Below are 25,094 nucleotides of genomic sequence, written 5' to 3' on the forward strand. Positions count from 1 at the left end.
GTATACATTTTGGGACAAGGTGTAATTTTTTTTAGGACAAATGTGTCCTTGTTCTGTGAACATGTTGAACACCGCAAGAATAGGTTAGTACTCAGCATGAGCACAGATGTGGGGTCAATCTAGCAACGGTGGACGCTTCAGGCATATAGAAAAATAAAGTGAACATAAGGGTGATGTATGTTTGGTGTAAAGAACCAAACCAAGATAAGATGTAGTATGAAGAGGAAATAAAATATTAACAATATACTAGTATAAAGTCAATGATGTCTTCTATCCTGGTTCGCAGGGAGGCAGCTTCAAGCAAAGGTGAATGATCAAGATGAATCTCTATTGTAGATAGTTCTTAGGCCCCGTACACACGACAGAGGAACTCGACGTGCTTGGCACGTCGAGTTCCTCGTCGAGTTTTGGGATGAAGCCGCCGAGGAGCTCGGCGGGCCGGCTTCTCCCATAGAAGAACGAGGACAACGAGAAAATAGAGAACATGTTCTCTATTTTCTCGTCGAGTTCCTCGGCGGCTCCATCGAGCCAAAACTGTACAGACGACAGAGATTCTCGGCAGAATCCGGGTTTTGACCGAGTTTCTCGGCGAATTCTGCCGAGAATCTCTGTCGTGTGTACGAGGCCTGAGATAGCTCCTCTCCCCCCCTCCTGCAGTATCAGAGATTCTCTCTCTGTATAAACAGTGAAATCAATGGAGCAAGCAGCAGGGAATGTTTAGTGTTTTCTTATCTTTCTTCAAAGCACTAAGGGGGTAATCCACAAAGATCCGGCGTAACTAAATTTTTCCCATTTAAGTTACACTGCCTTAAAATTTCTACCTAAGTGCCCGATCCACTAAGCACTTACCTAGAAATTTTTGGCTGTGTAACTTAAATTCCGCCGGCGCAAGGCGTTCCTCTTTTCATGGGGGCGATTCCCATTTAAATTAGGCGCGCTCCCGCGCCGGCCATACTGCGCATGCTCGTGACGTAATTTTCCCGACGTGCATTGCGCGAAATTACGTTACGCTGAGCTTTGTGGATTGCGACGGGTCAATAAAGTTGCGTCGAAAAAAAAAAAAGATACGGCGCGGAAAAAAAAATTCAAAACAAAAAAATAATCGCGTCGCTGGACAGAAGGGTCTGCTTTTACATGGTGTAAACAGTTTACACTTTGTAAAAGCAGCCCTAATTTTGCGTTTGCAAACTAAAACTTACGGAGAAAAAACGAAGCTGAAAAGCTTTGTGGATCTCATTAAGTGCTAATTTGCATACCCGAGGCGGCATTTCGACACAAAATGCCCCCAGCGGCGGATGCGGTACTGCATCCTAAGATCCGGCAGTGTAAGTCCCTTACACATGCCGGATCTTCTGCCTAACTATGGAAAACTGATTCTGTGGATCAGTTCCATAGTTAGAAACAGGGGGCCAGATCCACAAAAACCTGGCGCAGCTTAAAAAATCCCATTTAAGTTACACTGCCTTAAAATTTCTACCTAAGTGCCCGATCCACAAAGCACTTACCTAGAAATTTCAGGCTGTGTAACTTAAATCCGGCCGGCGCAAGGCGTTCCTATTCAAATGGGGCGAGTCCCATTTAAATGAGGCGCGCTCCCGCGCCGGCCGTACTGCGCATGCGCGAAGTTACGTTATGCCGAGTTTTGTGGATCGCGCCGGGTAAAAAAGTTGCGTCTGGAAAAAAAAAAATGAAAAAAATTTGACAGCGTCGCTCGGGATGCATTCCTGAGAGGGAGAACTCCATGCCAATTTTCAAATAAAAAACCGGCATGGGTTCCCCCCCCAGGAGCATACCAGGCCCTTAGGTCTGGTATGGGTTGTAAGGAGACCCCCCCCTACGCCGAAAAATCGACGTAGGGGGTCCCCCTACAATCCATACCAGACCCGTATCCAAAGCACGCTACCCGGCCGGTCAGGAAAGGAGTGGGGACGAGCGAGCGCCCCCCCCCTCCTGAGCGTACCAGGCCACATGCCCTCAACATGGGGGGGTTGGGTGCTCTGGGGCAGGGGGCGCACTGCGGGCCCCCCCACCCCAGAGCACCCTGTCCCCATGTTGATGAGGACAGGACCTCTTCCCGACAACCCTGGCCGTTGGTTGTCGGGGTCTGCGGGCGGGGGCTTATCGGAATCTGGGAGTCCCCTCAAATAAGGGGGCCCCCAGATACCGGGCCCCCAGATACCGGCCCCCCACCCTAAGTGAATGGATATGGGGTACATCGTACCCCTACCCATTCACCTGGAGGCAAAGTGATAGTTATTAAACACACAACACAAGGGTTTTTAAAATCATTTATTAGTCTGCTCCGGAGGCCCCCCCTGTCTTCTTTAGCTCTAATACCAGGGGGGCTTCTTCTTCCGCTCTCCGGGGGTCTTCTCCGCTCTCCGGGGGTCTTCTTCGCTCTCCGGGGGTCTTCTCCGCTCTCCGGGAGGGTCTTCTCCGCTCTCCGGGGGGGTCTTCTTCTTCCGCTCTCCGGGGGGGGTCTTCTCCGCTCTCCGGGGGTCTTCTTCTATCTTCGCCGCTCTCCGCTGTTGACTCGGCGCACCCCGGTTCTTCTCCAGCTGTCCGGTGCCTTCTTCTTCAGCGCTGGCTGCCTGCTATCTTCGTGTGTTAGCTCAATTACTAGCAGGCAGCCAGCGCGGTCTTCTGTGACGTCATCTTCTTCTCTTCTTCTCCCTTCTTCCGATGTTGATACGATGCCTCTTCTCACTGCAATGATGGAAGCGCGCCTTGCATCCCATTTATATAGGCCTCACCGTCCCATCATGCTCCGGTAGGTACCCACGTGGTGGGTGCCTACCCACGTGGGTACCATGTTGAGGGCATGCGGCCTGGTACGGCTCAGGAGGGGGGGGGGCGCTCGCTCGTCCCCACTCCCATTCCTGGCCGGCCGGGTAGCGTGCTTTGGATACGGGTCTGGTATGGATTGTAGGGGGACCCCCTACGTCGATTTTTCGGCGTAGGGGGGGTCTCCTTACAACCCATACCAGACCTAAGGGCCTGGTATGCTCCTGGGGGGGGAACCCATGCCGGTTTTGATTTTACAAATTGCCGTGGAGTTCTCCCTCTCAGGAATGCATACCAAATGCCGTCGCTTGAATGTGCTTTTACATGGTGTTACTAACTTTACACTTTGTAAAAGCAGCCCTAATTTTACACTTGCAAACTAAAACTTACGGCGAAAAAACGAAGCTGAAAAGCTTTGTGGATCGCCCTAAGTGCTAATTTGCATACCAGAAGCGGCATTTCGACTCGAAATGCCCCCAGCGGCGGATGCGGTACTGCATCATAAGATCCGGCAGTGTAAGTCCCTTACACATGTCGGATCTTCTGCCTAACTTTGGAAAACTGATTCTGTGGATCAGTTCCAAAGTTAGAACCAGGGATACGACGGAGTAACAGCAGTTACTCCGTCGTATCTCTTTTGAGGATCTGGCCCAGGGATACGACGGCGTAACAGCAGTTACGCCGGCGTATCCCTTTTGAGGATCTGGCCCTAAGTCCCGCTGCCTTTCTCCTGCTCCATTTTTTCTGTTATTAGCAAGATAACTTCTGACAAGTTCTCCAACACAGAAAATAAAACCAGCCTGAATTTTGTGTCAGGGGAGGTTGCTATAAATAGATTAGCAGACAGCTTGCCTTGTTACAGGACAGCTATGCAAGTCTCTGCCTGTCTTTGCCTATGTGGAGGGGGGGGGTGTGCCTTTCCTACAATCAGCTGTCTTGGCTGTATGCCCAGACTTCACACTCAAGTGTTGAACAGGGAGAGAAAATCTCTAACATGATCTGAACATTCTAAAGCATATATAAGGCTCCATGCACACTGAAGCTGATAAACTGCAGTTTATTGGCGTTTTGGGCTTTTTTTTAAAAAGCCCATAAACTGAACTCTATGTTAGCCTATGTGCCCATGCACACATGGGCATTTTTTAGTGTTAATGAGCTTTGGAGTTTTTTGGCTTTTTTCTGAAAGTCCAGAAATCTGCGTACAAAGTGCAGTTTTTCGACGGGAAAAATACGCTAAAATCCGCAAAACTTTGAAAAACGATCAAAAACGCCGGCGTCAGCGTTTTTTGGCGTTTTTCTATCCGTTGAAAATAAATAAATTTAAAAAAAAAGGCTAAAAAACACTACACTACACTTTTTATCGTTTCCCGGGAAATGTCCCAGGAAATTCTTTTTTTTACGATTTTTCCCAGAGGTCCACACCACTGATGTAAGAAGGGGCTCCGCTGGGGACACTGATGTAAGGAGGAGCTACACTGGGGACACTGATGTAAGGAGGGGCTCCGCTGGGGACACTGATGTAAGGAGGGGATTTGCTGGGCACACCAGGTGTAAGGAGGGGCTCCGCTGGGGACACTGATGTAAGGAGGGGCTCCGCTGGGGACACAAGATGTAAGGAGGGGCTCCGCTGGGGACATCTGATGTAAGGAGGGGATCCGCTGGGGACATCTGATGTAAGAAGGGGGCTCCGCTGGGGACATCTGATGTAAGGAGGGGCTCCGCTGGGGACATCTGATGTAAGAAGGGGGCTCCGCTGGGGACATCTGATGTAAGGAGGGGCTCTGCTGGGGACGCTTAATGTGAGGAGGAGCGCCGCTGGGGACACTAATGTAAGGAGGGGCTCCGCTGGGGACACTGATGTAAGGAGGGGCTCCGCTGGGGACATCTGATGTAAGGAGGGGCTCCGCTGGGGACACAAGATGTAAGGAGGGGCTCCGCTGGGGACATCTGATGTAAGGAGGGGCTCCGCTGGGGACATCTGATGTAAGAAGGGGGCTCCGCTGGGGACATCTGATGTAAGGAGGGGCTCCGCTGGGGACGCCTAATGTAAGGAGGGGCTCCACTGGGGACACCTGATGTAAGGAGGGGCTCCGCTGGAGACACCTGATGTATGGAAGGGCTCCGCTGGGGACACCAGATGTAAGGAGGAGCTCCGCTGGGGACAGCAGATGTAAGGAGGGGCTCCACTGGGGACACTGATGTAAGAAGGGGCTCCACTGGGGACACTAATGTAAGGAGGAGCTCTGCTGGGGACACTGATGTAAGGAGGGGCTCCGCTGGGGACACAAGATGTAAGGAGGGGCTCCGCTGGGGACATCTGATGTAAGGAGGGACTCCACTGGGGATGCCTGATGTAAGGAGGGGCTCCGCTGGGGACATCTGATGTAAGGAAGGGCTCTGCTGGGGACACAAGATGTAAGGAGGGGCTTCGCTGGGGACATCTGATGTAAGGAGGGGCTCCGATGGGGACATCTGATGTAAGGAGGGGCTCCGCTGGGGACATCTGATGTAATGAGGGGCTCCGCTGTGGACGCCTGATGTAAGGAGGGGCTCCGTTGGGGACTCCTGATGTAAGGAGGGGCTCTGCTGGGGATGCCTGATGTAAGGAGGGACTCTGCTGGAGACAACTGATGGCATCTGGTGGCAGGTGACATGCTCAGGGCTTCCATTGATTCTGCATTATGGTGAGTTGAATCATTTCATTCTATATTACAATGTAATAATAGAAATAATGCACTTCAATCATCCTAACACCATAACAACCTTGGTGCCGGGATGATTGAAGTGCTAACCCCAGGTGTTTGGAGTATCTTTATCTGCTGATTTATTAAACTTTCTGGAATACACATATTTCTATTGTGGTGTAGGATACAAGCCTGCTGTCCCTCCATCTTTCTTTCTTTCTTTCTTTCTTTCTTTCTTTCTTTCTTTCTTTCTTTCTTTCTTTCTCTCTTTCTTTCTTTCTCTCCCTCTTTCTTTCTCCCTCCATCCCTCATTCATCTCAGACTCTAACCACACCCCCTTCTGAGCCATGCCTATTTAAGCCACGCCCACTACTTCACATAAATTACAGTATGCCACGCCTACAAGCAGATGCCCCACACCCTAATTATAGTAAGGCTCCGCCTACATGCAAAAAAGTGTCCCAAATGTATTTTTTTTGCAATGTTGGCAATGGCAACTATGCTAATGTAGGGAGATTTGTTTCATCTCTGTGTATCATCTGAGGTTGTTCACTTCACTGAGTATATGTGAGGGTTTATATCCACTTTAAGCACTCCTATCCTTTACAGCCAAGGAAGCTGCTCTGCAACTGCTATGGTGCTGCACATGTGATCAGTTATTTGCATTTGCTGCTCCCTGCACCAGCTGTCCCAGCTCCCACTTGGCACCACTACTCCCAGCTGAGAGGATCCAGCAGGCACCCTTACCTCACCACGCTCTTACCACCACTGTCCCCACTCCAGTGGTCTCCGAGCCGGAGTTGTACGGGAGGTCTCCCTCTGCACGTCAGGCTCACACCTAAGGTACGTTACACCAGGGACAGTGTAACTGGTGTGGTGGTGATCAGAGTTACTGTAACTGGTGTGGAGATGATCAGGAATGCTGTAACTGCTGTGGCGGTGATTAGGGATCCTGTAACTGGTGTGGTAGTGATTAGGGATCCTGTTACTGGTGTGGTAGTCATTAGGGAGCCTGGAACTGGTGTGGCAGTAATTAGGCATCCCGAAACTGGTGTGGTAGTGATTAGGGATCCTGTAACTGGTGCGGCAGTGATTAGAGATACTGTAACTAGTGTGGTAGTCATTGGGGATCCTGTAACTGGTGTGGAGATGATCAGGGATGCTGTAACTGCTGTGGCGGTGATTAGGGATCCTGTAACTGGTGTGGTAGTGATTAGGGATCCTGTAACTGGTGTGGTAGTGATTAGGGATCCTGTAACTTGTGTGTTAGTCATTAGGGAGCCTGGAACTGGTGTGGCAGTAATTAGGAATCCTGTAACTGGTTTAATAGTGATTAAGGATCCTATAACTGGTGCGGCAGTGATTAGAGATACTGTAACTAGTGTGGTAGTCATTGGGGTTCCTGGAACTGGTGTGGAGATGATCAGGGATGCTGTAACTGCTGTGGCGGTGATTAGGGATCCTGGAACTGGTGTGGTAGTCATTAGGAATCCTGAAACTGGTTTGGCAGTGATTATGGATCCTGGAACTGGTGTGGTAGTGATTAGGGATCCTGTAACTGGCGTGGCGGTGATTAGAGATACTGTAACTGGTGTGGTAGTGATTAGGGATCCTGTAACTGGTGTGACAGTGACAATATGACTGTTATGGTGGTGATCAGTGACAAACAGGGAAGAACAAAAGTAGCTACCAAATCACACATAAACATACTGTAGTGGATGTAAACCACCATTAGATGTTGGCATACTGTATGTCTGAACAATAGTAACCTGATACATTTCAATGCAATAACAGAAAAATATGTATAAGGTGCCTTTTCACACGGCAAACCCGCTGTGATCCGCCTGTCCATTTTTCAGGCAGATTTGAGCAGGCCATCCATTGACTCCTATGGGGAGAGGGACATCAGTGGAGATGACACCCGTATTCCATCCGATCTGCTGATGACAGACGTATGGCGATAAGTTTGCCATCCGTCTTGGCAGATCGGTTTAGTTGAGATCTGATGAAAACGCACATGCTGTCTGTCAGCGGACTCTGCTGAAACTGATCCGCCTTGTGTGAATGAGGCCTAAGTGGAACAGAACAAACATTGTGCAATAAAAAAGGAGCTCTAGCTACAATACTTATCTTATCACCAAAGCTGTGTTCCATAAGATTACATCTCTGCAATTTAGAGCTATTCCGGGAGTTGAATGACTCCCAGTATTTTGGAGCTATAGTTGGACTTTAAAGTGAGTGTTCACTTAAAATCCAATTTTACCGGCATGCATTTCTATTTCCCTTTGCAATTGCTGTGTTTTATTTTTCACTAATTCAGAGTGCAGACTGATATTTTTAGCCCTGTCCATGCATACACAGTCCAAAAAGAGCACCCTGACAAACTGACTGAGAGTTCATTTAGCAACCAACACGTTTTGGAGGTTCAATGGTTATCCCTGTCTTCAGGTTTTGGATATTGCATAAACTTGGAAAGACTTAAAATTGCTTATGTAGCACTACCCCCGAAGGAGCTGCTGGTTTGTTTTGTGTGGCATGTTACCTCTATTCCTTCGCCGTCTAGGGTATACGACGAGAGTTGAGAAAAACTTCAATGTCAACACTTTAGGTTTCTTTTTCTGTGCTTTATTACCCAACGGGGTAAAAGAATAAAATTAGTAGTTGAAGAGGTGGAAAGGGTAGTAGGTTCAGGTGTATAACTTTGTTCGTAAACACTCCTGCTTCCAGCAATGTAGCTCTCGTCGCCACTCTAGCCAGAGTGGGTATTGTGCACCTGGATAGGCCTCTCTCACTAGCCTAGCAGCCAGGGTGTCACACGGAAACTTTAGCAAAGTCTCTATCACAGACCTTTCCAAAGGGTAGAGATGTATTTGGTCCAGAATCCTTCTCAACACAGGATTAAGCACCCGGATCTCTCTTGAATAAACTCTTGTGAACTCAGAACTGACAGGCAACCATCACTCAGCCTCTTAGCAATCGTGCATCCTTCGATGAAGTTCAAGGCCTCTCCTGAGATACCAGCCTCGTGCTCGGTGCTCTCGAAGACAGGTTCTTCATCGGGTGGCTACCTCCCTCAGGACGAACAGCACAGGACCACTCTGCAACTGTAGACCTAGTCTGACTACCAGGCCTACATAGTAGATCACAACCCCGGACCAACGTGGTCCCGGAGCCAGGAACACTTGAACACACACCCCCGGCCATAAGGGCCACACATGGGGGGTGTTGGGACGACAGCCAGGATCAGCAACGACGGTGACGATGCCCCAGAACTAATGACGTCTGTCCCTTAAGTACTCTCCCCCAGAATGCACAGCGAGGCGATCAACCCCCACTGATTGGCTGCAGAGGAAAAACACCCAATACACCCTGACTCGACTGCTGCCTCCCTTGGCCTGGGGTGGTACCAACACCCCAGACAACAATAGTGGTCATTCACAGTACAGCCACGGCTGGAACAGAGGCCCAAATGTGGTAAAACGATACAGTCAGAGGTAGTTAAATCTCTGAATACCCTCTAAATTTAAGGCAGCGCCAGCTATGAAAGTAGCATGCCACTACACACTCCCCCCACTAAAATAGACACTGTCCTCAGTGTCAGAACTATGGCGTATCAATCCTGAGCGCCCACCTGAATCCACTTGAACAATACAGTGACAGTAGAGAAGAAAAGAGAGAGAGAAAACATAACAAACGTAATCACATCACAGTATTGGTACAATTCACATTAATATTCCTATCTATCTAGTCTGCCTCATTCTCCGACAGTCTTGATAGAAGATCAACTGGACCTAAAAAAAAACAAAGACAAAACACACGAAATCTCAAATTATCTACATTCCCTAAGGAAGAGTGAAGCTGCACCTTCAGCCAGAAAGATGAAACTTCCTTCCTCCCCAAGGAGCATTCAAAACCTGCTAGTGCTAGGCAAATTATGAAAAAAAAAAAAAGAGAGAAAAAAAGTCTCTCTTGAAAATTACAGAACACTGCCCTCTAGCGGCAATGTCTCTGATCTAATCACAGTCTGCCAATGAAAATACACCACATGCCAACGTAGATATATTATTCTTTTTTTTTTCTAAGTCCTCATGGGCCCTAATCTAAACTGACTAGGTTTTTATCCCCCCAGAGTCAAATACATCTCAACAATTGCAAGGAAAAAGCATAGTTCCTGAGTGGACTTCTTCAAAAGAGAAAAAAAACACAAACCCAGCAAGCAAGTTTTGCCGGTTTTCCTTACAAATAGAGCCTGGGATCGGGCAAGGTAAGGGTTTTCCCTGGTTATCAACAGTGGTGATCGAGTAGACCCGGTCATCCTTTCCAGGCCGTTTAATGACCACTCGATCACTGTAAATGTGCCAGCCATAGTTCCAAGACTCCTGACAACCTTCAAAGCGGTGAGTTAGGATGAACGACAGATTAAAGTCCCAGGACGGCTTTGGCACTTTGAGGTAGTCCCAGATGGCTTCTCGGTACCATCCTTCACGATTTTTCTCAATCTCCTTCATGTTGGTCTTGGGCACATAGGGGAACTCCCACCCATAGTCAAGTGCTACCCTTTTCATTAAAATTCTTTGTAAGCGGGCAAGTTTAGGTAGTGTGTGGGAATGTCCCAGTCCTGGCATCACACAGGCCTCCGGAGACCTTTTTAAGATAGGTGTCATGGTTGGAGGCACATCCTTCCCTCCGGTGACGACACCTTTGTCAAACACAGCCTCCCAATTTGTTTGCGGGATATCTGCCCGTGGCGTTGTATCCCCAGAGTCCATTGATGAGCATCTCCCTGAGTTGCGGGTAGTTGCAGCACAAAATCCTTTACCCCATGTAAGCTCAGGCAACGCTGGCTCAAACCAGTGGTCATCCCCCGCATCAGAGAAGGAATCTAACTTGGAGCTTGCATACTCCTCTGCCGTCAAACAAGTGCGCACAACTTTGGTTACATTGTCCCCAGCCTGCTTACCAGTTCCTTTCTTGGCCTCGACCATAGTCGTGGGAGGCCTTCACGTAGCCCACCTTCTTGGTGGTGAGGCAAGCAGGTACCATCGCCATACACGTGGTCTCCGTAGCAGCATCAACACCTGCAGCGGAAACATTTCCTTCACTTTTGTCACAGTCACTTACAGTAGGGGACACAACAGATGTAACAGCCGAAGCAGTAGCAGTAGCGGGCCAGGGAGAAGCTTCCTCCGCAGTAACGGCCCCTGTAACCCAGTCCACCCGATAGGCATGGGGCGACTCCGTAGGCCGATTCACTTCAAAAAGGTACTCGCCGCACCTCAGACATTGGGTGAAAGGTTGGATTCGGACTGCCAACCCCTGACATCTTGGGCAGGACACGCCGAGCGCCTCCTCGCTGCCACTCGTATAGAGTACAAACGCCCCTGTGGCTTCATTCGGATCCCATTGTCCGTCAACAAAGCTCTGGTTGGAGCGGAACTTGTGCTAGCTTCAGCAAAAGACATAATAGGCCTCAGCCTCTCGGATGGTGTTGGATACACCGACATACTTGCACACGATCCTCTCTCCAGGATGGGAAAATCACACTCCCTCTTGGCGCCAAACTCACCTACGTCTCACGCAGGGGTGGGTAACTCCTCACACTTTTAGTTATTTTCTGGGCACGTTGCTTTAGCACGTCACTCCGTTGCACGTGCGGTCAACGCCTTTAGCCAAACGACCTGACCTTAACCCCTTCTTCACAAACACAGTCCAACACCTTGACAAATTTCAGACTCTCAATGGCAAAATAAAGTCTTAGTTCCATTGCCAGAGGTAACAGCCAATCCCGGACGAGCCCCCAGTTGTAGCACTACCCCTGAAGAAGCTGCTGGTTTGTTTTGGGTGGCATGTTACCTCTATTCCTTCACCATCTAGGGTATATGATGAGAGTTGAGAAAAACTTCAATGTCCACCCAGACTACCAGGCCTACATAGTAGATCACAGCCCCAGACCAACGTGGTCCCGGAGACAGGAACACTTGAACACGCACCCCTGGCCATGAGGGCGACACACGGGGGTGGTGGGACGACAGCCAGGATCGGCAACAATGGCGGCGACGCCCCAGATCTAATGACATCTGTCCCTTATGTACTCTCCCCCAGCATGCACAGCAAGGCTATTAACCCCACTGATTGGCTGCCGAGGAAAAACACCCAATACACCCTGACTCGACTGCTGCCTCCCTTGGCCTGGGGTGGTACCACCACCCCAGACAACAATAGTGGTCACTCACAGTACAGCCACGGCTGGAACAGAGGCCCAAATTTGGTAAAACAATACAGTCAGAGGTAGTTAAATCTCTGACTACCCTCTAAATTTAAGGCAGCACCAGCTATGAAAGTAGCAGGCCGCTACATATAAAATTAAAATAATTATTGGATGATGAAAAAAGAGTAAAAGGGACCAGGAGCAAAAAAAGCAGCAGTCCCCTCCCAGGACTTTTTATTCTGCTCTGACTATGCTAACCACCGATACACGTCCAAAGATAGTGTTGTTAGGTTGCAACCCATATTCTTTTCTTGGGGCCTACATGATGCCATGCCAATGCATGGTGTGATTGTAGTCCCATTGTCAGCCTGTGACATCACATATTAACATGCCGTCCACCCAACCCTGACTAACAGAGGTTCTAAACCAGATGCTGCTGACAAAACCATGCAGAACTGTGATATGAAGGGATGAATTGTGGCCACATGACTGCTGGATAAAATCAATTTTTAAGATATATTTTTATGAATTTTTTAGAGGTTAGGGAAGTGATATGCAGTGGTAGCTTAAAAAAATGTTCCATTACTGTGTGAAAGATAAAAATATAGAGATTATACCACACCCCTCCCATTGCCTGTACAAGATCCCTTGGTCTAGCAAAATCATTTTAGTTATATTTATCGATATTTTTTCTATGCGCTTTCAAATATTTATTTATGTTTGAAATAAAGCAGTTTACGATTTTCTGGGTATATAGTCCAGATTTCCAGTCGAGATCCAGTTTCCAAATAGAAATCCTAAACTTTTCATGGAAAATTCCAATGATGTAACTGCATGCCCATTGATCATTTGAAAAATTCCACCTAAACATATCATTAGGACTTAGTGATTGAGACGTACATTGAACAGTAGGAAACTTCTGCAAGGCAAAGACCATTGTAACTGCGTGTCCTACAGAGCATCAAAAGGCTAATATTGAATCCAGACAGGCACGGATAATTAAAGTGGTATGTTTTCCAATGGCTACAGTCACTTGCTGCTTATGTCTGTAGATGAGAGCGCACCTTATGAATGATGTCTGTCTTGGGAAGCAGGAAGCTACATGTAATGTTACATAATGATGACAGGCAGTTCACCAGACATCAAGGTGGCTTTTAAGATTAAATGTGGTGAATTTTCCAGAATCCTTGGGTTTCAGGGGACTGTGCCACAATCACAAGCATGTGTATTGAGTTTATGTCGCTGATTCGCCTATTTATAATTCAGGGAAATAACTATTATTACGAGAAAGGTATGAGTGCTACCCAAAACGAAAAAAACACACACACACACACACACACATACATATATATATATATATATATATATATATATATATATATATATATATATATATATATATGTTTGTGTATGTGTGTGTGTACACATATATATATATATAAACGAGTACAAATATAAATCAAGAAAAAATGTGTGTTTCAAAAAGGAAAAATATTTAAAAAAAAAAGTGTCCAACCAGTGTTCAAAATAAACCAGGTGAGAGTCAATATTCACTTGATTTGTTCTGCTTCAAATAAAATCAAAGCCGCTTACCAGATCTGTTGGATCTCAAATTATAGAGATCACTTGCGCTCATACAAAAGAATAAAGCATAGAAAAACCCCTCCTGGTACACTTCCTCAATGGGATCGGGCTGTTTGGACAAGGAATATTCCTTGGATATGAATCATCTGTCTCTGGATCATCTCAGACAAGAGGAAAGGAAGGAAGGAAGGAAGGAAGGAAGAAAGGAAGGAAGGAAGGAAGGAAGGAAGGAAGGAAGGAAGGAAGGAAGGAAGGAAGGAAGGAAGGAAGGAAGGAATGGAAGGAAAAAGACTTCATGGTGTAGTACTTCTCACAAAATGTATTAAAAAATATGTAGTGCTCACATTCAAGAAAGTGTTAAAAATCACATAGGTAACACAGCCATGGATCTTGCCAACAAGTTGATCATGGTGATATCTAAGGAATACTGCTCCACCTGAGCGTATAAGCCCATAAGAGGCATCAGCTGGGACCGGAGGCTCTCTCATCTTTTGTATGAGCGGGTATTACCCCCTTTATTACCAGGTCATTGTTTGCTATTCATCACTGCACTACTTTAAGTACTTTAGCCGGCAATTCTCTTTCTAGTAAAAGTAATCTGCATGGCTTTACAGCCGCTGAATCACTTTTACAGGCGTCTTTACTGGGCTTTCCTGTCCCATATTGGAGCCCGGTAAGGATGCGACTGGCGGCATACGATGTTGTACACAGTGTAAAAGAAATCAAATTATGTTTTATCCCCTAATATGTGTTTTAATGGTACATTTTAATAAATACTACACTCAGAAACACCTCTTTGGCCCTAATTTATGAGCATTCACTCCAAATAGTTATGTAGCCTGTCTGTTTTCTGCAGAGGGTTGATATCACATACATGGTCGTTTCTACTGTTATTCGGGTGCCATCTTAAAGGAACCATGACCAGAGTGGAGTGTTGCCTGAAAGCAGTGGCATTGGGAATGGCGGCTGGTGGGGGGCTGGTTCCCTGAGTGTGCCCTCGAAAAGCCCCGGGTCTTGATAATCTTTATAACATTATTAGCCCCGAGCCGCATGGGGAACAATCTCCCGCTTATGCAGCGCGACCGAGAAACATACAATTAGTCCCGCCTCCGGGACCCGGCTCCTATGATGAACGTCCCACTGGTCCAATGCTGAAAACGCGGGACGTGTAATGTCCAACATAGGTGCCGCCGGGTCCAGGAGGAAGCAATGTGGCCACACTGGGCACTGGGAGATCCCTGCACACTCTGTGTAAATGGGCAGGCAGCGGAGCAGGCGGCTCTCTCTCCCTGGTGCGTGCAGCCTGCTGTGGAGTGGTTGGAATGAGATGGGCTACACTACAAAGGTAAGGCTGAGCTGCATAATTGTAAAGAGGTCACAAGAGGGTCAGTGTAGGTGTCAGGAGGGGGATCAGTGTAGGTGTCAGGGGGTCATAATTTATACACGGCTATATGAATTCACTATATTCTAACTGAGGAACTGGACTATTTGCACTCTAAAGCACTATTTCCATGTTTAACCACTTCTTGAACATGCTATAGCCAAAAGACAGCTACAAAACGGTGTCCAATCACAGCTGATAACATGTAAACAAACTTGCCAGTTATTTGCATTTCCTTTCCTCACACACAGTCACAGCGTAAAGAGAGGAGAGCCGATAACCCACAAGTGTGACAGGAAAACTTTACATTGATAATCAGGCCACTGATCATCAGTAGCCTGATGATCAGTGCAGCTGAAACAGTGCCAATCACTGCCCATTAGTGCAGCCTATCAGTGTCGCTTATACAGTAAGTGCCTCCTCATCAGTGCCCATCAGTGCTTGCTGCTTATAAGTGCCCACCAGTGCCACATATCAGTGCAGACTCATCAGTGCCCATCATTGCAGCCTATCAGCACAAATCAGGGAAGCAGAAAATGTACTTTTTTGCAAAATTTTATAACAGAAACGAAGAAAAAAAAATCATATTTTTTCAATATTTTCAGTCCTTTTTTGTTTGTTTGGCAAAAAATAAAAGAAAACCCAGTGGTGATTAAATACCACCTACAGAAAGCATAATTGTCACAATTTTTTTTTTTATAAAAATGTAATTTGTGTACAGTTTTGCATGACCGTGCAATTATCATTCAAAGTGTGACAGCGCTGAAAGCTGAAGATTGGCCTGGGCAGGAAGAGGGTGAATGTGCCTGGTATTGAATTGGGTTTTATGATGGTATCACATTTTTGATGAATTGTTTAATTTTTATTATACTTAATTTTTTTCTTGTTTGGTATAATATATGGTTATATGCACTGCACTTTATTAATTTAACTATACCAGAAAGGTTTTAGCATATTGACCTTGTTGTTAGCTGTCTTCTTTCTTCCACCAAGCACTGAAAAATGGGAATGTACACATACGTTTACATATGTAAGCAGTGATCGCATCTATGCTATGTGAATATTGTTTTTAGATACACGTACTGTATAGTGTCCTGTCCTCAGATGATCTTCTCACACCTCTTTATTTGTCCCTAAATCTTCTATTTTTTTTTTGCCATGCAAGGGTAGTAGGCCAAGATGCAAGGACTCCAGAAATGAGATTTCGTTTTAGTGATGGAGCTAAGAAAAATTACCAGTTTCATAAGTGGTAGTGGGAAGGAACAGAGATTAGCATTGTTGAGAAGCAGGCCAATGACAGCAGAAAGAGTAGTAAAGCTCAGTACTAGAACAGCAAACAGCGTCCTAGTCAGAAGGAAGTCTAAGGTCAATAACGGGTGTTAATCCAAAATCAACCAACGGGAACATAGAGAAACAAGCAAACAGGAACTTTGGATTAGGGAAGACAGGATCAGGTACATAGGGTCAGCATGGATACCAGGAACCTCAGCAAGGGGATGGGTACACAGCAGAATGATGTGGAAGATTCCTACACTCAGACAGAGAAAGGTTTGTACAGATGGCACATCCACTTACTTACTGCAGGGCTCAGACACATGAATACAGCACAGCTGCCAGTAAAGTAACACAGTAGTGGGAGGCTGCATTCACACCTGAGTGTCTATGAGCATTTTTCTGGCGTTTTTGAGCTTTGGCGTTTTTTTTATCAGCCAATATAGAAAACTATTATCTGTTGCATCATTTGTTGCTAGGTATTTAAGCTTTTTAGCTGTTCCATTAGCGTTAATTTCTTTACAATTTGTATTATTCATTTTTTTTCCATTAGGGTAAGGAGTTTGCGTTAAGGTTAAGGTTCGGGTTAGGATTAAGAGTTTGGGTTAGGGTTAGAATTAGGAAATAGGGTTATTTATTATCAATTTTTTTTGTTAGGGTGTTAGTACTACTAGTACTACTACTACTAATATTATTAATAATAATAATAATAATAATAATAATAATAAACAAATAAATTCACAAAAAAATCAAAATCATGAACAAATAATCAATACATTCAATAAATGAATACTAAGTGTAGCGGGGCATCACCTTTATGTGATCTAAAGACTACCATCTGCTGATCAAGAAGGATCTCGGCTCCCTCCGGTGGTCAAGTTGTGATTAGGGTTGAGCGAACCCGAACTGTAAAGTACTTTGGGTTTTTCCCGAACCCGGACCCGAACCCGAATAATTGGAAAAAGTCCGGGTTCGGGTTCGGAGTTCGGGTATGTTTTGGCATGCTGCACGGCAGCCAATCGCCATTCGTGTTAGGGCTCTTTCACACGTCAGCTCAGTTTTTTAGATCAGTTTTTTTTTCATCAGTTGATCCGTTTTTCCATCAGTTTTTTGTCCATTTTTCGTCCGTTTTCCGTCAGTTTTTCATCAGTTTTTCCATCAGTTTTTCCATCAGTTTTTCCATCAGTTTTTCCATCCGTTTTTTCATCCGTTTTTTTTTTTTTTTTTTGGGGGGGGGCTTTTTACATATTTTGATGAAAAACGGATGTTAGCGGATCGGATGGTAAACGGATCATCCGCTTACGTCCGTTTTTCGTCCGTTCCGTTTTTTTGACGGAAGAAAAATAGGGTTTTCTTCCGTCCAAAAAAACGGAACTTAACGCAGACGGATGCTAACGGACGTTAGCGGATGCTCATCCGCTAACGGACGTTAACCCATAGGAAAGCATTGCGGTCCGTTAACGGACGTCCAAAAAACGGACGAACGGAACGGACGTGTGAAAGAGCCCTTACTACTGTGACTGGGAACTGATCACAGCCATGCCTACTTATGGCATGGCTGTGATTGGCCAGTGCAGCATGTGACCCATCATGTGACCAGTCTCTATATTAGATAGAGGCACACAGCACAGATCGTCACTCTGCTTCACTCATGATAGGGAAAGGCTGCTGGAATCTGCTGCTTAGGGAAAGTCTTAGGTGTATCTGGCTCGTTGTCACTGTATTTCACTTATGTGAGGGAAAGGCTGGTATGCTGCTCCAGAAATATCAAGAAGCACACTTTATTTCTTTGATATCTGCATCATCTTATGGCATCTGGCTCGTTGTCACTGCTTCACTTATGTGAGGGAAAGGCTGCTGAATCTGCTTAGGGACAGTTTTAGGTGTATGCTGCTATGCTGCTCCAGAAATATCAAGAGGCACACTTTATTTCTTTGATATCTGCATCATCTTATGGCATCTGGCTCGTTGTCACTGCTTCACTTATGTGAGGGAAAGGCTGCTGAATCTGCTTAGGGACAGTTTTAGTTGTATGTTGCTCCAGAAATATCAACAAGCACTCTATTCCTGTGACATCTGCTGTGCTTCATATAGTTTAGGAATTTTGTTCAGCTATAGGGGCAGTTTGCAATCTATGGGTGACTCTGAATATTTCAACAGCAGTACACCTGCCACACCACCTGTGCACCTGTGATATACTGTGTTTCTGTCAAGTACATAGTCAGGGAGAGTTTCCTGAAATATTTTTCCTATAGGGGCAGTCAGCACTCTATAGGTGACTGAGTATTTCAACAACACTACACCTGCCACACCACCTGTGCACCTGTGATATACTGTGTTTCTGTCAAGTACATAGTCAGGGAGAGTTTCCTGAAATATTTTTCCTATAGGGGCAGTCAGCACTCTATAGGTGACTGAGTATTTCAACAGCACTACACCTGCCACACCACCTGTGATATACTGTGTTTCTGTCAAGTACATAGTCAGGGAGAGTTTCCTGAAATATTTTTCCTATAGGGGCAGTCAGCACTCTATAGGTGACTGAGTATTTCAACAGCAGTACACCTGCCACACCACCTGTGCACCTGTGATATACTGTGTTTCTGTCAAGTACATAGTCAGGGAGAGTTTCCTGAAATATTTTTCCTATAGGGGCAGTCAGCACTCTATAGGTGACTGAGTATTTCAACAGCAGTACACCTGCCACACCACCTGTGCACCTGTGATATACTGTGTTTCTGTCAAGTACATAGTCAGGGAGAGTTTCCTGAATATTTTTCCTATAGGGGCAGTCAGCACTCTATAGGTGACTGAGTATTTCAACAGCACTACACCTGCCACACCACCTGTGTACCTGTGATATACTGTGTTTCTGTCAAGTACATAGTCAGGGAGAGTTTCCTGAAATATTTTTCCTATAGGGGCAGTCAGCACTCTATAGGTGACTGAGTATTTCAACAGCAGTACACCTGCCACACCACCTGTGCACCTGTGATATACTGTGTTTCTGTCAAGTACATAGTCAGGGAGAGTTTCCTGAAATATTTTTCCTATAGGGGCAGTCAGCACTCTATAGGTGACTGAGTATTTCAACAGCACTACACCTGCCACACCAGTGTCAGCACTCTATAGGTGACTGAGTATTTCAACAGCAGTACACCTGCCACACCACCTGTGCACCTTTGATATACTGTGTTTCTGTCAAGTACATAGTCAGGGAGAGTTTCCTGAAATATTTTTCCTATAGGGGCAGTCAGCAATCTATAGGTGACTCTGTATATTTCAACAGCACTGCACCTGTCCCATGTGATATACTGTCTGTGCAGCACATTGTTTAGGGCTGGGTTCCTGCTTCTTGCTATAGGTGGAGAAATATATAGGTGAATCTCTGCCTATTTCACCAGCTTACACTTTTTTGTATTTAAAATTTTTCAAAATTAGGGCAAGACCCTAAATTTGAGAGATATATAGGTGAATCTCTGCCCATTTCACCAGCACTCCACCTTTCCCCTGTGATATACTGTCTGTGCAGTACATTGTTTAGTGCTGGCTTCCTGCTTCTTGCTATAGGTAGAGAAATATATAGGTGAATCTCTGCCTATTTCACCAGCTTACACTATTTTTGTATTTAAAATTTCTCAAAATTAGGGCAAGACCCTAAATTTGAGAAATATATAGGTGAATCTCTGCCCATTTCACCAGCACTCCACCTGTCCCCTGTGATATACTGTCTGTGCAGTACATTGTTTAGTGCTGGCTTCCTGCTTATTGCTATAGGTAGAGAAATATATAGGTGAATCTCTGCCTATTTCACCAGCTTACACTATTTTTGTATTTAAAATTTCTCAAAATTAGGGCAAGACCCTAAATTTGAGAAATATGAGGAAAACGTCAAATAAGGGACGTGGCCGCGGTCGTGGTGCTGCTGGTGGAGCTCCTGTTACAGGGAGAGGACGTGCCAGCTACAAGCACAAGTGAAACACCTTTCTCAGGTGCGAGTAGCCGACAGAGCCTGCAGCGGTATTTGGTCGGGCCTAATCCAGCTCTACGAATGTTGAGGCCAGGAGCAGAACAGGCGGTAGTAGATTGGGTTGCTGACAGTGCCTCCAGTTCCTTCACATTGTTTTCCATTGTTTTCCAACCAGTCTTGTGCTGAAAGCTCAGAGTTGGCGCCTGCAGCCGATGTCCACCATCAGTCTTTCACCTCACCCCCTTGCAAATCAGCCAAGCAGTCTGAGCCCCAAAGCATGCAGCAGTCTCTTCTTCTTTTTGATGAGTCTGTTAGCATGTGTTTCCAGGGCCATCCACCTAGCCCAGCCCCAGAAGGGGAAGAGATTGTGTGCACTGATGCCCAACCACTTATATTTCAGGATGAGTTCATGGGGGAACCATCACAGCACATCTTGCTTGATGATGATGAAACACAGTTGCCAACTGGTGCTTTTGCAATTGTGCAGACCGACAAGGAGGGCAGTGGTGAAGACTGGGTGGAAGATGATGTGGAGGACGATGAGGTCCTCGAACCGACATGGAATCAACCTCATGCAGGTGACCCATGTAGTTCGGAGGAAGGGGCGGTAGTCGCACAGAGCCACCAGCACAGCAGAAGAGGGAGCAGGGTGCCAAAGCAGAGCGTCCGTCCCCTAGACAGTACGCCTGCTACTGCCCAACGCAGCAAGGGACCGAGCACACCAAAGCCAGCTCCAAGGAGTTCCCTAGCGTGGCAGTTCTTCACACAATGTGCTGATGACAAGACACGTGTGGTTTGCACGTTGTGCAATCAGAGCCTGAAGCGAGGCATAAACGTTCTCAACCTGAGCACAACCTGCATGACCAGGCATCTAACTGCAAAGCACGAGCTGCAGTGGAGTAGACACCTCAAAAACCAAGAAAGGTCTCTGGCTCCTCCTGCTTCCTCTTCTGCATCAGTCTCGGCCTCTCTGCCTCTTCATCCACCTCCATAGTGACAGTGCCACCTGCCACCCCTCAATTAGAGGACCGGCAACCAACACTACCACCTGGGTCACCAAACATCTCCACAATGTCCCATGGAAGCATTCAGCTCTCCATCTCCCAAACACTGCAGCGTAAGAGGAAGTACCCCTCTACCCACCCGCGATCCCTGGCCCTGAATGCCAGCATTTCAAAATTACTGGCCTTTGAAATGCTGTCATTCCGTCTGGTGGAGACGCAGAGTTTTAAAAGCCTGATGGCATTGGCTGTCCCACAGTACGTCGTGCCCAGCCGCCACTACTTTTCCAGGCGAGCCATCCCTTCCCTGCACAACCAAGTGGGGGACAAAATCAGGTGTGCACTGCGCAACGCCATCTGTGCCAAGGTCCACCTAACTACGGATATGTGGACCAGTAAGCACGGTCAGGGACGTTATATCTCCCTAACAGCGCACTGGGTAAATGCAGTGGCGGCTGGGCCTGAGGCGGATAGCAGTTTGGCGCATGTCCTTCCACCACCGAGGATTGCAGGGCGCTTCAGTTTGCCTCCTGTTCCTAACTCCTTCTACTCCGCTTCCTCATCCTCTACCGCCTCCTCATCCAGTCAGCGTAACAAATTCACCACCAACTTCAGCACAGCCATGGGTAAACGCCAGCAGGCAGTTTTAAAACTTTCCTGTTTGGGGGAAAAACCACACACCCGCGCAGGAATTGTGGAGGGACATGGAACAACAGACCGATCAGTGGTTGGCGTCAGTGAGCCTTAAGCCGGGCCTGGTGGTGTGCGAAATCTCGTAGCAGCTCTGGGCCTAGCCGGTTTGACGCACATTCCTTGCCTGGCGCATGTGCTGAATTTGGTGGTGCAGAGTTTCCTGAGAACTTACCCCAATATGCCACAGCTGCTGCAGAAAGTGCGGGCCGTCTGTGCGCAATTTCGGCGTTCTCACCCTACTGCTGCTCGTCTGGCAGCGCTGCAGCATAACTTCGGCCTTCCCGCTCACCGCCTCATATGTGATGTGCCCACAAGATGGAACTCCACCTTGCACATGCTGGCCAGACTGTGCGAGCAGCAGCAGGCGATAGTGGAGTTCCAGCTGCAGCACGAACGCGTGAGTCGCTCTGCGGAACAGAACCACTTTACCACCAATAACTGGGCCTCCATGCGAGACCTGTGTTGCGCTGTTTTGAGTACTCCACCAACATGGCCAGTGCCAATGACGCCGCTCTCAGCGTGACTATCCCACTTCTATGCCTCCTTGAAAAAAACGCTACGGGCGATGATGGAAGAGGATGTGGCACAGGAGGAGGAGGAATCGGGATCATTTGCAAGGCTTTCAGGGCAGTCATTCACAAGTGGCTCCGAGGGTGGGTTCGTGCACCAACAAAGGCCAGGTACACAATTGTCTAGCAAGGGCACAGTTCTGGAGGATGACGCGGTGGAGGATGAGGAGGAGGAAGACATGGAGGAGGAGGAGGAACCATGTTCACAGCAGGATGGCATCCAGACCAGCTCATGGCCATTACTGGTGCGTGGCTGGGGGGATACAGAGGACACAGATAATACACCTCCCACAGAGGACAGCTTTTCGTTGCCTCTGGGCAGCCTGGCACACATGAGAAATTACATGCTGCAGTGTCTCCGCAACGACCGGCGTGTTTCGCACATTATGACAGGTGCTGATTACTGGGTGGCCACGCTGCTGGATCCCCGTTACAAGGACAATGTACCGTCCTTAATCCCCTCACTGGAGCGTGAACGCAAGATGCGCGAGTACAAGCGCACGCTGTTAGACGCGCTGCTGGTGCAATTCCCACCTGGCAGCGGGGCCACAGTGGAAGCAGAAGGCGAAGGCAGAGGAGGAGGAAGAGGTCGCCAACGCAGCAGGGGCACCGCCAGCACCTCAGAAGGCAGGGTTAGCATGGCCGAAATGTGGAAAAGCTTTGTCAGCACGCCACAACAAACAGCACCACCAGCTGATATGGAACGTTTTAGCAGGAGGCAGCATTTCAGCAACATGGTGGAGCTGTATGTGAGCACACCCCTACATGTACTGAATGACGGCTATGCCCCCTTAAACTTCTGGGTCTCCAAATTGGGCCCATGGCCTGAGCTTGCCCTTTACGCCTTGGAGGTGCTGGCCTGCCCTGCGGCCAGTGTATTGTCTGAACGTGTATTTAACACGGCAGGGGGCGTTATCACAGACAAGCGCAGCCGCCTGTCCAGATCCAATGTGGACAAGCTCACGTTCATTAAAATGAACCAGGCATGGATCCCAGAGGAGTTGTCCGTACCTTGTGCAGAATAGACACCGGGCCGGCCTTACCCAGCCATTGTTTTTTTCTGAGCTTTCTAGGGTTGCCATCTCATCCCTTTCAAAGCAAAAACATATTAATTACACATGTTCTCTGGCTGATTAAGGTGCTGCTAATTAAACTCACTTGGTGCCTTATCGACATCAAATTAGCCCCAGAACCTGTGTAACTCTGTGTTCAGGTTTAAAGGGATGAGGTAGCAACCCTAGATCTGTCTCACTATTTTGGGGTTTACCCTAATTTAAAAAATAAATCAATTAAAAACCAAAACCTGCTGTGTTGGCTACCTCCTCCTCCTCCTCCTCCACCGCTTCCACCTTCAGTCACATTCTTAGGCTTGCGCACTGCAACTGCTTTCTTTAAGTCCCACCAGAGGTTCTCAATCGGATTTAAGTCTGGTGACTGCGATGGTCACTCCAAAATGTTACAGCCTTTAATCTGCAACCATGCTCTAGTGGAGTTAGAGGTATGCTTGGGATCATTGTCCTGTGGAAAGGTCCAACGTCTCCCAAGCCTCAGGTTTGTGACGGACTGCATCACATTGTCATCCAATATCTCCTGGTACTGAAGAGAATTCATGGTACCTTGCACACGCTGAAGCTTCCCTGTACCTGCAGAAGCAAAACAGCCCCAAAGCATGATTGACCCCCCGCCATGCTTCATAGTAGGCAAGGTGTTCTTTTCATCATAGGCCTTGTTCTTCCTCCTCCAAACATAGCGTTGATCCATGGGCCCAAACAGTTGTAATTTTGTCCATCATCAGTCCACAGAACACAATCCCAAAACGTGTGTGGTTTGCCCACATGACTTTCGGCATACTGCAGTCGACTCTTATTCTTTGGAGACAGCAAGGGGGTGCGCCTGGGAGTTCTGGCATGGAGGCCTTCATTACGCAGTGTGCGCCGTATTGTCTGAGCAGAAACTTCAGTACCCACATCTGACAAATATTTTCTCAGTTCCTCAGCAGTCACACGGGGACTTTTCTCCACTTTACGCTTCAGGTAGCGCACAGCAGTCGAAGTCAGCATCTTCTGTCTGCCACGACCAGGTAGCGTTTCAACAGTGCCCATTGCCTTGAATTTTGCATTTACTACTGTATTACAAAACCAATTGATGTCATATTAGTTGCATATGGTTCTTTATGAAGTCCTTGTAGGATTTCATTCTGAATACAATTACAAATGTACACTAAATTCCCTAAAACCCTTTACAGCATTGGGGGGTTCAATAATTGTGAACAAAACTGTATGGACCTCGTCCTCAAAGGTCAAAAATCATTATATATTTTTTTTTTTTTTTTTATGTTATTTTAAGTTATTTCACTATCCACATTTATTTCCAGAGTACTTGCCATGCTCTTCCCGACATTTTGCTGCCATTTGCAGCCCTCCAGCCCTTTCCCTTCGTTTTTTAGAGACATTTTTGTAGTCAAAAGTCTGGGTCCCCATTGACTTCAATGGGGTTCGGGTCAAAGTCCAGGTTCGGGTTCGGTCCCGAACCCGAACCTTTTTTTCAAAGTCCGGGTTCGGGTCCGAACCCGAACATCCAGGTGTCCGCTCAACTCTAGTTGTGATATAACCACTTTCTTTTTACTTTGCATTGTTACAACAAGGAATGTTGGGAAATTGAGTACAGGGAGAAAGAGACTCCATTGCCCTGGTTTAGACTACAATACGCATAGAGCAACTGTACAACCCCAGCATGCTTTGCTCCCCGCACAGACTTCTGGGGGAGGTAATTTAAGGAAGAGGACGTTCTTGGCGCACTCTCTCGGGACCGCCACTCCAACCCAGGAGGACGCCTGTGTTGAGGTGTCTCACTGGAAACCTGGGCCGAAGCCTGAGGCCTAGCCATACCCGAGTGGATCACCATCCAGCAAAAGAGGGAGCGTCCCTGACAGAGTGATTGGATGGTGT

Source organism: Rana temporaria, chromosome 12, assembly GCF_905171775.1.
Source record: "Rana temporaria chromosome 12, aRanTem1.1, whole genome shotgun sequence".
NCBI classification, from domain to species: Eukaryota; Metazoa; Chordata; class Amphibia; order Anura; family Ranidae; genus Rana; species Rana temporaria.